This window comes from Trichechus manatus, unplaced genomic scaffold (genome assembly GCF_000243295.1).
Source record: "Trichechus manatus latirostris isolate Lorelei unplaced genomic scaffold, TriManLat1.0 scaffold00072, whole genome shotgun sequence".
NCBI classification, from domain to species: domain Eukaryota; kingdom Metazoa; phylum Chordata; class Mammalia; order Sirenia; family Trichechidae; genus Trichechus; species Trichechus manatus.
The window spans coordinates 11305497-11322076 of NW_004444008.1; positions in this window are offsets into that span (position 1 = coordinate 11305497).

Sequence of the window (16580 nt, forward strand, 5' to 3'; positions counted from 1 at the left end):
CCATGGAATGACTGGTGGATTCAAAATGCTGACCTTTCAGTTAGCAGTGGATCGCTTAACCCACTGTGCCACCAGGGCACACATACTCTCTCTCACTCCCTGTCCTCTCCCCTCCCCTTCCCACCTCTCCCCTCCCTCCCTCTCTGTCTCTCTCTTCTCCAGGGTTTTTTCACAATGTGTAATTTTAACCAAAACACTATGCTCTGAGGCACGGGCCCCCAGGGGTGGCCAGGACAATGCCCTCAGAGGAGCTATTCCACCCCAGACTGCCCCAAAGTGGCCCCTTTTGGGGGGCTGGGGGTCCCCAAGGGTCCCATCCAGGAGAGCTCACGGGAGAGGAAAGCTTCACCAGTGGCTTTCTTCCTAACTCTTGGATCACCGATTCGGGGTACCCCAGATGCCCCTCCCCCTGGTATTGAGAAGTGTTTGCGTATTGACACCCCAATTCCAGAACTAGAAGGTGTGTCTACCTTGCCCTCCCACGCAACTGTGGTCCAGGCCCAGGCCCAGGCCCACCACATCCTCATTACCCAGAAGCCTGTCAGGAATGCTGACCCAGCCACTCCCGACCTGCTGACTCAGGATCACTTTGTCAGGGGAGCCCCAGGTGACTCGGTGCCCACGGAATTCAGGGCAGCCAGGGCCAGAGCACTCCTCAGCGGTTCCCAGAGATGCTCCTCCTTCACCATGAGCCCTGAAGCTGATGCCCACCTTGACTGGGGAGTTCAATGGTGACCTCACACCCCACCCCACCTGTCACCCGAACACCTGCAGATGTCGGAAAGAGGAATAACGAGTTCACAGTGGTAATCACCAAGAACTAACTGGAAACTGGGAGATTTGGTGCCCTTTCTCGACCTTTCAACGCGGGGCACCTGCCTGTGTTCCTTGGAAGGCCCACATTTGGCTCCAGGGTCTCAGCGACCACTGGAGGTGAAGGGTGTGGAGAACTCAGTCTGGTAGGTGTGTTCTTGCTGGAGGTGTGGCCAGCCTGTTAGGATGGGCTCCTCTAGTGGAAAGTTACCTGTTAGGAAGTTACCTATTGGAAAGTTACGTGTTGGGAAGTTACCTGTTGGAAAGTTACGTGTTGGGAAGTCACCTGTTGGGATGCTGAGTGGTGGACCTGGAGGGCTCAGTTCCTAGCCACGGGCACAGGGGAGACACGGAGAGCAGAAGCCTCATTGCTGAGAACCATTCCGAACCTCAGCAAAGCCCTCCAGGAGGTGCTCAGGCTGGCAGGAGGCTTGGCTTCCCTCTGGGGCCGGATCTGGTGCTGCCAGCTAGCTCGGACCTGCCGGAATTGACAGGTACGTGGGCCTGTGTCTCCTCAGCTCACAGACCTGACTCCCCTGCTCACCCAAGTAGCTCTCTCACTGTTCTCACGACCAGCCCTGACGCCTATCTTCACAGGCAGAGTGGTATCTCCACTCCGTGTTACTGTTGTGCTTCCCTCCTACTGCCTGAGGAGCCCGAGGCTGCAGCCCTGTCTGTGCTCAACGCGGAAGCTGGCACACAACCGGCCACCATGGTCATCGTTCGCCATGGCTGCAGCAGGACACTCTGGGCCTTATCCTCTTGGGCCCAAAGAGAGCCGAGTAGAGAGCAGAGAACACAGTGCAGGAGGGTCCTGATGCCCCTGGCCGGGGCCTCCTTCTCCTCTTTGCAAGCTCTGTATCTCCACTCTATCTGGTTGCAGCCACAAGAGAAACAGCGTGCCAGCATGCCAGCTCATTAATCCCCAGACCCAGGACCCGGGGATGCTGTGAGGGGTCTCACAGGGGAATAAAAGCAGTAATCATTTGTGCCTTCACCAAACACTTACCCCAACCCTTCTCAGTTCTTTAGACATGGTAGGTATCTCATGAATCTGCCCAACAGCCCTGGGAAGCAAGAGCGATTATCATCTTAGCTGCCTAGTGCTGCTGTAACACACGGGAGGTTTTAAAGAACAGAAATCTGCTGTCACATAGTTCTGGAGGCTAGAAGACCAAACGAGGATGTCAGCCATGTCGATTCCTTCTTTGTCTGTGGCCCAGGGCGTCCCTTGGTTGCAGGTCATTCCTTGGGTTGTAGAAGATCCACATGTGTTGTCTCTCTCCTGTGCATGCATGTGCCTCTGCGGTCAGTCTGCTCCTTTTATAACTCAGAAGTGATTAGATTTAGAACTCACCCTACTCAGCTACGATCTAATTAACATAACAAAAAACTCCATTTCCAAGCAGAATTACATCCACACGTATTGGCGGTTAGAATTCCAACATTTACTTTACCCACTGCCATCGAGTCAATCAGCGATCCTATAGAACAGTATGGAAACCCTGGTGGCGAAGTGGTGAAGTGGTTAAGTGCTACGGCTGCTAACCAAAGGGTCAGGAGTTCGAATCCACCAGGCGCTCCTTGGAAACTCTGCGGGGCAGTTCTACTATCTCCTATAGGCTTGCTATGAGTCGGAATCAATTCGACATTAACAGGTTTAGAGAACAGAGTAGGACTGTCCCACAGGGTTTCCAAGGAGTGGCTGGTGGATTCAAACTGCTGAACTTTTGGTTAGTAGCCAAGCTCTTAACCACAGCACCACCAGGGCTCCACACTTACTTTCGGAGGACACAGTTTAATCCATAACATCCACTTTACTGAAGAAGAAACTGGCGCTTGGGGAGGTTATGCAACCTGCCCATGGACCTCACTAGAAAATGCCAGCCCCTGGAAGGTAACCCAGTCAGCCCAACCCCAGAGCCCAGGCTAAACCCTCTGCCAACAGCTTGGAAGTGAATGTGAAGACTCCACCTACCGCTACCCCTGGTTCTCAGTCCTGCCTCACTCATCAAATCTCTAATATGTGCCAGAGGCTAGGCCGGGGCATAAGAATGAAAGGACAAGACCTGCTTCTTGCCTGTTTGACCTGAGACTCTACTAGAGAAGAAAGGCCAAATCCAGGCGTGGTGAAATGAGTTCCTTTATGTGGTCTTTTGCCTTGGTTCTTTGGAAAAGCAGCTTGAGAGATTTTTTTTTTTTTCCAAAGCCCTGAGGAGTTACCTTTGCCCTAGTTTTCTACTCCAGAGGGTTTGTTACTATTGTCCAGGTTGATTGACATTTCCTGGGTGTCATGGATTGAATTACGTCCTCCAAAAAATGTGTGTATCACTTCGGCTGGGCCATGGTTCCAGTATTGTGTAGTTGTCCTCCATTTTGTCATTGTAATTTTATGTTAAAGAGGATCAGGGTGGGATTGTAACACCACCCTCACCCAGGTCACATCCCTGATCCAATGTAAAGGGAGTTTCTCTGGGGTGTGGTCTGCACCACCTTTTATCTCTCAAGAGATAAAAGGAAAGGGAAGCAAGCAGAGAATTGGGAACCTCATATCACCAAGAAAGCAGTGCCGGGAGCAGAGCGTGTCCTTTGGACCTGAGGTTCCTGAACTGAGATGCTCCCAGACCAAAGGAAGACTGATGCATCGCAAGGACCTTCCTCCAGAGCCGACAGAGAGAGAAAGCCTTCTCCTGGAGCTGATGCCCTGAATTTGGACTTGTAGCCTACTGGACTGTGAGAGAATAAACTTCTCTTTGTTAAAACCGTCCACTTGCGGTGTTTCTGTTAGAGCAGTACTAGATGACTAAGACACTGGGTAAGCTGTAAACAACTTGATGGTTTGACTTTTTTTTCGGGCCCTGGGCTGCAGCCTGCCCTATGAATGGTCTATCTTATGGACTTTGCAGGGATTGGTCAATATAGACTATGCAAATGAAGTGACTATGGCCCAGTGAAGGGATTCGTCAGTTCATGGCCCTGCGGGGAGGGCCATGCCTTCAAATCAACAAAGGAGTTTGCTTATATATGCAGCCAATCCCACAGAGATTTCAGTAAGGAAAAAAAGAAGAAAGAAAGGAGAAAAGGCAAGACAAGAGAGAAGACGCAGAGGCAAGGAGCCTCCTAAAAGAGCTGTAACACAGGTCAACGGCTATAACACTGAAGCCAGTGAGAGGCCTGGAAGAGGCCCTGCCCAGACTTGGCAGCAACAGGCCCAAAGGGGCTTGGTGCCAGAGTCAGTGGTGATGGCAGAAACCTGCTGCTAGGAATGCAGCTAAGAGCTGAACAAAGCTGCTGCGCTGGCTGTGAGCTGGGTCAGTTAGCAGTGGAGAAGCCAACGGCAGGGAGGCCAACGGCAGAGAGGACTGCACGGCTGAGAGCGGGCATGCATGGCCAAGATGAGGCCTGTCCTGAGGGGACCAAAAGGAGATCTGCACAGCTGCAGGGCCAAGAGGAGGCCTGACCTGAGGGGGCGAGAGGAGGCCTGCACAGCTGAGAGGGTGCATGCACAGCAGAGAGAAGGGCCTGCTTGCTTGCATGGCCGAGAGGACCTGAGAGCTGTCCTGCACTGAAGAAGGGAGGGATGTGCTCTCCACTTCAGAGGAGCCCTCCAGACCTTGTCTATATGCTTCCTCATCCTGATCCTGAGTTGTACCCTGTTACTTCCTTAATAAACCACTTAAATGTAAGTATAGTCTGTGAGTTCTGTGTGGCCACTGCAACAAATTATCAAATCCAGCAAAGAAGTAGAGTGCCATGGGAGGGATAGCTGGTGTCAGAATTGGTAAAAAATGGAGAGTGGAGACATGTCTGACCTCCACCTCATAGGAATCAGCTTTGGGCTGATCCTCATTCTTCTCCCTAAGGAATCTAGACAAGTTCTAATTCTACTACTACCGCAATACACCAAGTTCCTCAGAGTCCTTCCAAACCTCGGGAGGGTCATGGATGAGTCCATAAGTGGTGGTAAGAGCACAGATCTGAGCCCAGTGCCTCCCACCACTCCCTTCTGCTCTGGGCAATGGAGCAATCCTCCTGCCTCTGCCCAGTGGAGGGTGAGGCTGCCCGCCTAGCCCAGAGTGCAGGGACACCCCACTCCAAGGCTCTGCTAAACAGCCCCCAGGCCAGCTCCTGTGTGCACTTCCCCCTTCCCAGACACCCCCACCTAACTGTGAGAGCAGCACCCTTCCTCCATCAAGCAGCCCAGCATGGCTGAGCTCTGGCTCAGCACCAACAGACGTGAGTCAAAATGCATTCATTCATTCACCAGTTATGCAGCTTCACTGCTGAGGCCCAGGCAGTGCACCATGGGCTGGGGACACATGGCTGTGGGCTCATACTCTATGGCAAGAGAGACAAAGACACACAGTGACAAAGCGTGAGGCTCGGCCTTCTAGGCCTCCACTCTGGTGTCTTTCCCGCCCTTCCGTGATCTGCTTCCAGTCCCAACCTGACCGACATCTCAACAGGAGGGGCCGATTATTCCCTAGGCCACTGCCAGGGGACCAGGACAGAGCAGCCGGGCTCCAGCAGGTCCCTGGATCCCAGGACAAATGCCCCTGCCTCAGCTGAGAGAGCCTGTGTGGAAACAGACACAGGAAGGCCTCCAGACTTGGAAACCCTGTCCTCCACTCTACAAACCAACCTGGAGAGTGTTAGCAAGGCACTCACCATGATGCTTCCTCCTCTAAGGCAGGTTGAGAGCTTACCGCACCTGTTTTTCATTTACAAGGGAGTGGGGAGGGAACATTCTAGAGGGGAAGCCTTTCCCATGATGGGGGAGGAAGCAAACACTGTATTCCTGCAACTCAGGTGGATGTTTGCCACTTTACACACTTGGACTTGGGAGGAGGTGTCCCATTACCTGAGTCAACAGGTGCCACTTCAGAGGGACTGAAATGGGTCAGGCCACTCAGCTTTTGGCTGCATATGGGTTGCAGGATACACTGGCTTCCAGCTGATAATCGAGGCAAACCACAAAGCAGGGCTAGAGAGGGAGCTTTAGAATCACAGGCCTGCTTCAACCCCACCACCACTTCTCGCTCACGGCTTGGGCAACGCCCTTCCCTTTGAGGAACCCATTTCCTCAGCTGCAACATGGAGTGGAACCAGCACCTTCCTTGCAGAGCTGAGGGTGAATGAAGGAGAGCTGCCTGGTGGGGTCAGTAGGAGCATCCCATTCCATACTCAGTGGTCTCCTCATTCATCACAGTGTGAGGGACAGATGGACGGGCGGATGGAGGGCCACAGAAGGCCTGACGTCTAACCCACCTCTGCTGAGGATGACCAGTCCCAAGTCCCTCTGTCCAGCCTCCATATAACAAAGTGGACAGCCCTGGTCCCAGGTGACAGCCTCCACTGCCCCTCCCCCCACCATGCCATGGACCATTGCAGAGTCAGGGACTGTCCCCCTCCCTGCCTGATCCAGGGAGCCTTCCTGCTCTAAGTCCATCAGTGGCAGGAACATGGGGATGCACGTGGACTGTGCCCCTCCCTGCCTCATCCAGGGAGCCTTCCAGCTCTAAGTCCATCAGTGGTAGGAACATAGGGATGCACGTGGACTGTGCCCCTCCCTGCCTCATCCAGGGAGCCTTCCAGCTCTAAGTCCATCAGTGGTAGGAACATGGGGATGCACGTGGACTGTCCCCCTCCCTGCCTGATCTAGGGAGCCTTCCAGCTCTAAGTCCATGAGCCATCAGAACATGGAGATGGTTACGGACGAATCTGCCCTACACTAAAGTGATCAGGAGGGAAGTATCCAGAACCTACTAGAATCTACCATTTCTTGAGCCCCTACTATACGCCGGGTGTTTACATGACTTCAACAAAGATCTGTTAAGTACCTACTATGTGCTGGGCCCCATTACAGGTACTGGAGGCCCCGGTGGGAACAACGCAAACAAAGTCTTTGCCTTTGTGGAATTTCCATCCCAGTAGTGGAAGAAACAAACACAGTATCCCCAACCTCATGTTCTCCTCAGCATATCAACAGTTTGGTCTCCTGTTTACAGGCGAGAGGAAAGGTTCACAGAAGTTATATCTGTCTAATAGGAGGTCACAATAAAAAGGGGGTGACCTAAGCATTGTCCGGTAGGCAGTCCCACTCTCAAAGGGGTGGAGGGTGTCCCCAGCGCTGTCTGGTATGCAGGCCACACTCTCTGCCTCCTGGGGGCTCAGTCCATGGGGATTTATTACACAATCTTGGCATAAAGGTTACTTGGGAAATAGAGCAGTTGGTGCTTGGGAATAAAAAAGCCAACCTACACAACGTATCTGTTTCCTAGTGCAGCTGTAACAAACACTACCACAAGTGGGCAACTTTAAAGAACAGAAATTTATTTTCTCTCAGAGCTGCCTTCTTCCCCCACCTCTGCAAACACAGGTGACTGCTTCCTGAGACTCCTCTAGGCTGAGGGTCCCTCCTGGCTCACCTGGACCTAGACCCCGTGGAGGGAGGAAGGGGACCCAAGGGCTCTAAGGTGCCAAGGAGATGGGGGCCATGGCTCTTTCTGCTCTGAAGGTGTTCTCACCCAAGGAGCACTCAGGGGGATGGATACCAGGACACACCATTGGCCCTTAGTCCACCTACTGTTTACACCTCTCTCTCTCCCACTGGAATTCATGAATGCAGGGACACCGCTGTGGTCTCTGCTTCTAGGACAGTAGACCCTCAATAAATACTTGCTGATTGAATGAGTGAGTAAGTGAATGAGTGAGTGAATAAGTGAATGAGTGAGTGACTGGGACAAGAGACAGGCCTACACAATCTGGTTCGGAGAGCCGGTCGGGATGCGGGACAGCAGGCACCGTCCCAATGGGGCCTCTCTCCCCGGGCCTCGCCAATGCCCGCAGAGCCTGATGGAGGTCCATTCTCAGACTGGGCTTCCTGAGGCTGCTCCACTGGCTCTGGCTGGTCTGAACAGATCCTCACAGGGCAGGCAGCCAGGATGTCTGGGCATGCTGGCAGTGCCCCATTGCGAATGAATGTGTCCAGGATGTCCCACACTGCCCTCAGGGATAGTGGGACAATGCCGGGACTATGCTAGCGGTCCACTCTGCCTTGATGCTGCCTACGCGAGCTGCTGGTCTGGTCCCAGCTGCTGCACTGCTGACCCCGGCTGGCGGGGTCATCCTCCCAGCTCTTCTGTCACCAGATCTCCCAGGCGCCAGCACTTGGCTGCTCAGCTTGTTCCCAAATAAATGGAGACTGAGAGGCCCCAGTGCACGTGGACAGTACTGGGGGCTCTGGACAACCAGAGGCCAGCCCCATGGGGAACCCCCGCCAGTGATGAGGTCATGAAGACCCTCAGGAGGAGGACATCTCGTGCCATCGAGGGTCACTGAGGTCAGCCTTATGGGGACGCTGGCACAATGACATGCTCACAGGGATCACACGGAGGGCTGGTGTAGAAGGGGACCCCCCCAGCACCCGGGACAGGAGCACCTGCTCACTCCTGAGTGCAGCTTTGCAGGGAGACAGGGAGGAAGAGGACAAGGCAGGAGAGGGCACGTGGGGGACGCCAGGGACAGCACAGGGGAGCCAGCCCCCCTTGCTGGGGGTGGGGACCATCTCAGCAGATCAGGGGGCTGATTTTTGTTTCACAATGTTATAAAAGCTTGTTATAAAACCCAAGACGGGTGGACCAAAAGCTCCTGGTGGAAAGACCCTTGGCTCTGGCCTCCGCCAAGAACTTCCTCTTTGACATTTTGTGAGCCACTTATCTGGTTTCCCCAGATGTTTTTTCTCAGGTCAAGAATCTCCCCACAAAGCAGAACTGTTTTCTAAAAGATTTAAGAAATATGAAAAAAAAAATATAAAAAGATGAAAATCCATACAGGATGACTAAATTTGATTACACCTGAATAATTCAAAAAAAATAGTCGGCATGACAAAAGAAACCAAAATCTAAGTTAAAGACAAACAAGAGACTGGAGAAAAGTATCTACGGCGTGTACAGCTCTGGCAGGGATGATGTCAGTAATATATATATATATTTTGTTTGCTTTTTAGTTTTTTTTAATTGTACTTTAGATGAAGTTTTACAGAACAAATAGTTTCTCGTTAAACAGTTAGTACACATACTGTTTTATGACAATGGTTAACAACCCCACGACATGTCAACACTCCCTTCTCAACCTTGGGTTCCCTATCACCAGCTTTCCTGTCCCCTCCTGCCTTCTAGTCCTTGTCCCTGGACTGTTGTGTCCCCCTAGTCTCGTTTTGTTTTATGGGGCTGTCTAATCTTTGGCTGAAGGGTGAACCTCAGGAGTGGCTTAATTACTGAGCTAAAAGGGTGTCCAGGGGCCATACTCTCGAGGTTTCTCCAGTCTCTGTCAGGCCAGTAAGTCTGGTCTTTTTTTGTGAGTTAGAATTAGGTTCTCCATTTTTCTACAGCTCTGTCCAGGACCCTCTGCTGTGATTCCTGTCAGAGCAGTCAGTGGTGGTAGCAGTAATATATTTTTTAAAACTCCCACAAATCATAAGAAAAACACAAAAACCCAGTAGAAGAATGAATGGATATGAGTAAGTAATTCAAAGAAAGGAAACGCAAACAGCCAATAAGCCCATGAAAACCTGCTTACCTGCACTAGTGACAAGGAAATGCAAACCAAAGAATGAGATGCCAACCTTCCTTATCAGATGGGCAATGACTGTCTCCAGAGGACAAGGTTCAGGGAAAAGCATGCTCTCATCCCTCACTGCAGGATATGTGCATCAGCCGGCTTCCTTGGAAGGCAACGGGGATGCATCTGCTAAAATACTGCCATTACCAGATCCCAGAGCTCCACAGGGAACCACATCTGTGCAGAGTACACAGCGTTTGTCACAACGCAGATGGCAAAGTGAATCATGCGTGTCCTCAGGACGGGAGAGGCTGTCCTTGGCAGCCCCCATCACCTATGAGGAAAGGGCTCCACGTATACTGGGAGGAGACAAGCTAGCCGCAGAGCAGCGTGTACAGGGCAGCACTTAGGAAAAAGGCCGACTGGACAGAACTTCATGCCCCTCAGCCATTGCAGGGGCCCTGTGAACACGAATGGGCCGTCGAGCAGCATCTTAGAGGCATTTCCTGCTGAGGGTACCCGGACCCCTCAGGTTGCTTCATTGAATCATCCGGTAGTAACCTCTGTTGAGAGAGTCATTGTGTGGTGCAAATGGTTAACAGGCTTGGCCGTTAGCCAAAAGGCTGGAGGTTCAAGTCCACCCAGAGGCATCTTGGAAAGAAAGGCGAGTCGATCTACTTCTGAAAGATCAGCCATTGGAAACCCTGTGGAGCACAGTTCTGCGACACGGATGGTGTTGCCATGAGTCAGAGTTGACTCAACGCAACTGGTTGGGTTGGTTAACCTCTGCTGAGAACATTCTATGTGCTCTTGCTATGCGATTTGCAGACATCATTTCAAATCACCCTCCCAGCGGCCTTGGTGGTGGGTACTGATGTTTTCTCTGCTTTGCAGATGAGGAAACTGAGTCATACAGAGGCTAAGTGAGGTCTGATGGCTAATACATCCCAGAGACAAGACTCGAGGCTGGCCTGTTTGAACTGCTTCATTGATTTCTTTCCACACAGCCTGGGCTTCCTGTCTTCTAAGAAACAGATTCCGAAGTTTTCTTTGAACTGCACAGAAAGAACATAATTTAAAAAGGTAAGGTTTTCTTCATTTTTTTATTATATACTTCTAAATTGCTTTTCTAAGGAAAAAAATTTATCAGCTAAAGTAGAAATACCAAAACTAAACCAAACCCATTGCCGTCGAGTCGATTCCAAGTCATAGCAACCCTATAGGACAAAGCAGAACTGCCCCATAGGGTTTCCAAGGAGTGGATGGTGGATTCAAACTGCTGACCTTTTGGTTAGAAGCTGAGTTCTTAACTACTGTATCACCAGGGCTCCAAAATAGAAATAGTCTCCCTAAATGAGATCATTGTGACTCTGGGGGTGACCAAAGAAAGAGATGAGAGGCTTTATGCCCACTCTGTGCTAAATAAGTTTTAAAAACTTCAAGAAACATAAGTGTAAACCAAGAAGCTTTGAGCTTTCTATCCGGATATGACCCCAAAAAACGCAAAACCAAACCCATCGCTGTTGAGTCAATTCCGACTCATGGCGACCCACGTGTTACAGAGTAGAACTGCTCCACAGGGTTTTCTCGGCTGTCATCTTTACGGAAGCAGATTGCCGGGCCTTTCTTCCACGGTGCCGCTCGATGGGTTCAAACTGCAACCTTTTAGGTTAGCAGTCAAGGCCAAACCGTTTATGCCACCGAGGGACCATTCATTACTTTTGTGAACTGATCACTGAATCTCATACCCTCTTGAGATTTCACCAGACCAGTGTTGGAATCTCCTTGTAAAAATGGCATGGGGGCAGTGTCTGACCTCCTCTTACTTCACAAGGGGGAAGAGAATCAAGATTAACAACCCAAGGCTGATCTCCATGCGGCGGAGGTCAGACATGACTCCTCTCTCCACCATCTTTACCAATTCTGACACCAACCCTCCTCCCACGGCACTCTCTGCTTCTCTGCTGGGTTTGATAATTCATTGCAACGGCCACAAAGAATTCACAGACAATACAATTATGGAGTTTATTAGGGAAGTAACAGGTTACAATTCAGGCTCAGGAACACTCAAGATACAGTTCTTCCTTCAGGACAGCCTCTTGTCAGCTGTGCTCGCAGGCACACCTCTCTCTGGCCCTAGGCCTCTGCCCAACTCCGGCAAGTGTTACAAAGCTCTTTTAGCCCCTGCCAGGCACTCAACTTTGTCACTCCGTGGGCCGGGAAGCCCACTGCTCAGTCTCTACTATCACCGCTTCTCTTTAGCATTAAAGCTTACTCTCTCGGTCTCCTGGTTCCAGGAGCTTCTCAGCACAGGGATCCTGGGTCCAAAGGACACACTCTCTGCTCCTGGCTGTTCTTCCTTGGTGGTGGTAGGATCCTCTCTCTGCTCTGGAATTGTCTCTATTTTAAGGCAAAACTGACCAATCCTCTTGGTGGGCCACAATTATCCTATTTTCATAGTCTTGCCCAATCATTTGGGTGGGAGTTATAAGATCATGGCAAGAAAGGGCACACAAAAGCAATGCATCACATCTCACTCCTGCGGAGTCCTCACTGATGGTTAATGGTAAGTCATGACGGCATCTGCTAGGACCAGGCTCACAGGCCTCAGCTAAGGAAAAGTGTAATGCATGTTAGTGTGCTAAGAAAGAAGAAACTGGGTTTTTTACTCCATGCACAAGCTCACCTCTTAGTTAAATCAACTATTTTCTATTAAAAAATAAACTCCCTAAAGAAAGTTCTGCTTTACGTTTTAGTTTTTCATTTACTACCATTTTCACGGTTATTCTGTTACAAGAGAATGGCTTTGTTTTTCTGGTGGTATGTACTTAATAAGCAAGGGAAAGTGAAATTATATAAAGAGAATTATTCCTGATAATAATGCTTATAATTAACATTCCTAGAGAAGACATCATTCAGTTAAAGCACAGCCACAAAAATGAGTAGGAAACAGGGACTGACTCCTGGGCCTGCAGCCTAAAGGCAATCCAAGAAGGCCTAAGGAATTAAGGTTGTGGTCTGGGCCTAAATAAAATATTAAAAAAAACAAAAAACCTGTTGTCACTGAGTAGATTCCGACTCATAGCAACCCTACAGGACAGGGTAGAATGCCCCATAGGGTTTCCAAGGCTGTAATCTTTATGGAAGCAGACCACCACATCTTCCTTCCAAAGAGGAGCTGGTGGGTTCGAACCACTGATCTTTTGTTTAGCAGCCGAGCTCTTAAACCACTGTACCACCAGGGCTCCAAACAAAATATAATGAGCTCTATTTCTGTATTTCATTCTCTTTTTATCTGCTGTCATAAAAATCCATTTTGGGTAGAAAACACATAGTTTCCAGAGATAAATGGCTAGAATTTAGTAACTTAATGGAAACGAGGCCAGTGAGAATGAACGACAGCAAAACTGATGAGCGACTCGAACAATCTTCCTATCACTTGTTTTCAAGCTCTTTTAGCCAAATTAATGTTTTCATCCAAACAAAATCCTAAGCAGAAGTGTAGCAAAGATTGCTGGTAAATAAGAAAACCAATTTTTTCTCTTTCAGGACCCATAGTGAGGCTGCCCTTCCCAGCATCCCTTGCAGGTCAGAGTGGCCATGTGACCAGGTTTCAGCCAATGGGATGTGGGTGGGTCATAAAATCTCCTACATGATCCGTGATCCTCCATGATCATGCTTCCACTCCTCCATGGGTGGCTAATCATGACTGGGCAACCTCAAAGCCTGAAATTAGAGCTTCTGTCAGCCCAGGCCCTGAATGCCTGTGAGGGGTAGAGCCTCCCAACCCCACCCCTTACATCCCACCCCAACTTACACCCACCAGGACCACCCACGTTTACATGAGTGAGAAATAAACCAATTGTGTAAAGCTACTGTAATTGTAGGGTGAATCTGATGCAGCAGCTAGCTAACCCAAATACAAGTAAAAACAAAATAAATAAGTAAATAAATATCAGTCTGTTCTTATGTTTCTATAATGCTCTCAAATCCCAAAAGGTATAGGTCACTATTATGCTTTCAAAATACATATGCAAAAGCACTCATAATATGAACTCAGAAATGAAAATATGTCTACCTTTATGAGACTTTCTAACATTAACTATAAGTCATTAGAAACTGTAATCCATGAGAAAGTTATTTAGAAAATTCCTGAACTTAGACACAGAAATGCAGAAGCATGTGAAATATTTAAGAAACATAAATATTTAAGTTCACTTTGACCCAGCATGCTGTGACACAAGAAAACATAGCACAAATATAAACAACCTCCCTAATTTCTAACCTTGAAGAGAAGATGAGTCATTCAGCTACTCTCTAACCCTGGAGAAAAGACACACCGTACTAGTCTTTGACATCACACCAACTTTTGTCATGTGGACAAATTCACATATAAACCCTAAATTTCTGTTCACTCACTGAGAGAAAGCAGAGATGGAACTGAGATTCTGTCCAGCCCAGTGACCTCGGACCCTATCTACAAGGGACTTCTGCTGAGTTCAAGCCGTGGTTAAGCCTTCCTCCCAAGACCTCTCATTAAAGGTAAAGCCTGAAGCCTAAAGATTTGGACTTTAACCATTGAACAAGCATTGTAATCATTAATTCTGACTCTCTGGTTCTAAATGAATGTTGTGAAGTTCTACTTACGTGCCTGGTCATGACTACCTTGCAATAAACTAAATGAGTTTATGCATGTCAAACCTGAGTATCTCTATTAATTTTCTAAGATTAAATCCTACACAACACAGTCAAAGCAGAATTGCTTCAGTCAAATTAGAAGTGGAGAAGGCCCACCTCCTGCTTCCTGGGAGACACTAAAGAGCCTCCAGAGAATAAAAACCACTGATTCAAACTCACCCAGAAACCAAGAATGGCCCAAACACCATTGAAACCCTAGAACCAGGAGGCAAATGAGAAATGAGGTCTAGAGGTATGTGACCCAAAATCATAAAGACCGTAGTGCAGCAATAATACAGAAAACAAAGTGTAATTTTTTGCATTCTCACTAAATCTATGTGAAAGATAAGAGTATATGGAAGTTAAAATATAATTCTCTTAATGACTAGCATGCATATTCCTTAAAGAGTGAATGGTCTCGGTTTGGGAAAAACATCTTACCATTAAGCTACCTAGGGCATTGCCCTGTGGGCTTGGGGGCAGCAAAGAACTGAGGCATCCAGAGATGAGGGCTAACCAGAGACAAGGACTTGGGCACAGTTTTGCTCCAAGCAACTGAGAACAAGAAGGGGTCTGAGGAAAGAGCCAAGCCAGGGAGAGTTGAGAGGCTGTGGACTCTGTCTTAGTTTGCTAGGGCTGTTGTAACAGAAATACCACAAGCAAGTGGCTTTAAAAAACCGAAATTTATTTTCTCATAGTTCTGCAGGCTAAAAGTCCAAATCAGGGTCTCAGCCATGTTGATTCCGTCTGTGGGCATTCCTTTGCTTGTAGATGATCCTCATATGGTGTCTATCTTCCCCCTGTGTGTGTATCTATGTCAATTCTGCTCTTTTTATAACTCTTGAAAGTTATTACATTTTGCGCCAGCCCCTGCCACACACCCCACCATTCCCCCGCTGGAGAGAGTGCCTGTGTGACCGCTGGCTGCCTGCCCTGCCCCTCCCCAACTGGAGAAAATGCCCACTTTGATATATCAGAACAAAACAAAAACAAAAACAAAGGGGCAGAAAATCTTCCTGAGGAAGAGATGGTAATGGAACTGCCAGATAAAGAATTCAAAAAGTTTATATATAGAGTCCTCAAAGAGATCAAGGAAAACACAGTCAAAACCCTAGAAGAATTCAGCAAAACAATATAAGAACAAAATGACAAATTAAACAGACAATAAAAAATCTTAAAAAAGCAGCAACTAGAAAATCAGAATATTAACAATAAAATATCAGAAACAGATAACTCAATCGAAGGACATAGAAGTAGAATTAAAACAACAGAGGAAAGAATTAGCAAAATAGAGAACAAATCCCTTGATACCAATTGTTTGAAGAACAACCAGAAAAATGAAAAAAAAAAACATGAAGAAAGCCTAAGAGTTACGTGGGACATTATGAAGAGGAATAATTTACCTGTGACTGGAATCCCAGAACAGGAGGAGACAAAAAAAAAAAAAAAAAACACAGAGAGAATTTTTTAATATCTGCTGGAAGAAAGCTTTCCCAATATCATGAAAGACAAGATTTCCACCCAAGAAGCTTAATGAACCCCATACAGGATAGACCCCAAAAGAAAATCACCAAGGCATATCATAATCAAACTTTCCAAGTCCAAAGGTAAAGACAGAATTCTGAGAGCAGTTCAGGAAAAATGAAATATCACCTACAAAGGAACTCCAATAAGACTAAGCTCTGATTTCTCAGCAGAAGCCATGCAGGCAAGAAGGCAATGTGATGACATACATAAAACCCTGAAAGAAAAGAACTGCCAACCAAGAATCATATACCCAGTAAAATTGTCTCTCATATATGATGGCAAAATTAGAACATTCTCAGATAAACAAAAATTAAGGGAATTTGTAAAAACCAGACCATCCTTACAAAATAATATTAAAGCAAGTCCTTCAGAAAGAGAACCAAAAACATTAGACAACAACCTGTGAGTAAGCCACATGACAGCATCACCAAGATGTATGTCAACCCAGATAGAGAAATATCAAAATATCAATAAAATAAAGCTACAGAACTGAAAACAGGAAACCAGACATCAATCTGTAAGTAACAATAACTTCAAAACAAAAAAGAGGAATAAATGGTATAGACATAGAACTTCCACATGAAAAGGAAGTCATGGTGATATCAAGAAATAACAGAATGTTTTCAACTTAGGAAGATAAAGGTAAACATCAGATTAACCACAAAGGAAGCTAATAAACCTACACACCAAAATAAAGAAGAAAACCGTAAAGAATCAGTAAACATAAATGAACAACAAAGGAAATGAAAAGAAAATACATAAACAAAAAGAACCCAGCACATAAAAGTAAACAGAACAAACAAAATAGCAACACCACAGGACCATGGTCTCGGGTAACATCTAGCTCAACTGGCATGACACAGCTTATAAAGACATGCTCTACATTCTACCTTGGTGAGTAGTGTCTGGGGTCTTAAAAGCTTGTGAGTGGCCATCTAAGATATTCCACTGGTCTCATCCCTTCGGGAGCAAGGGAGAATGAAGAGAACAGGATACAAGGA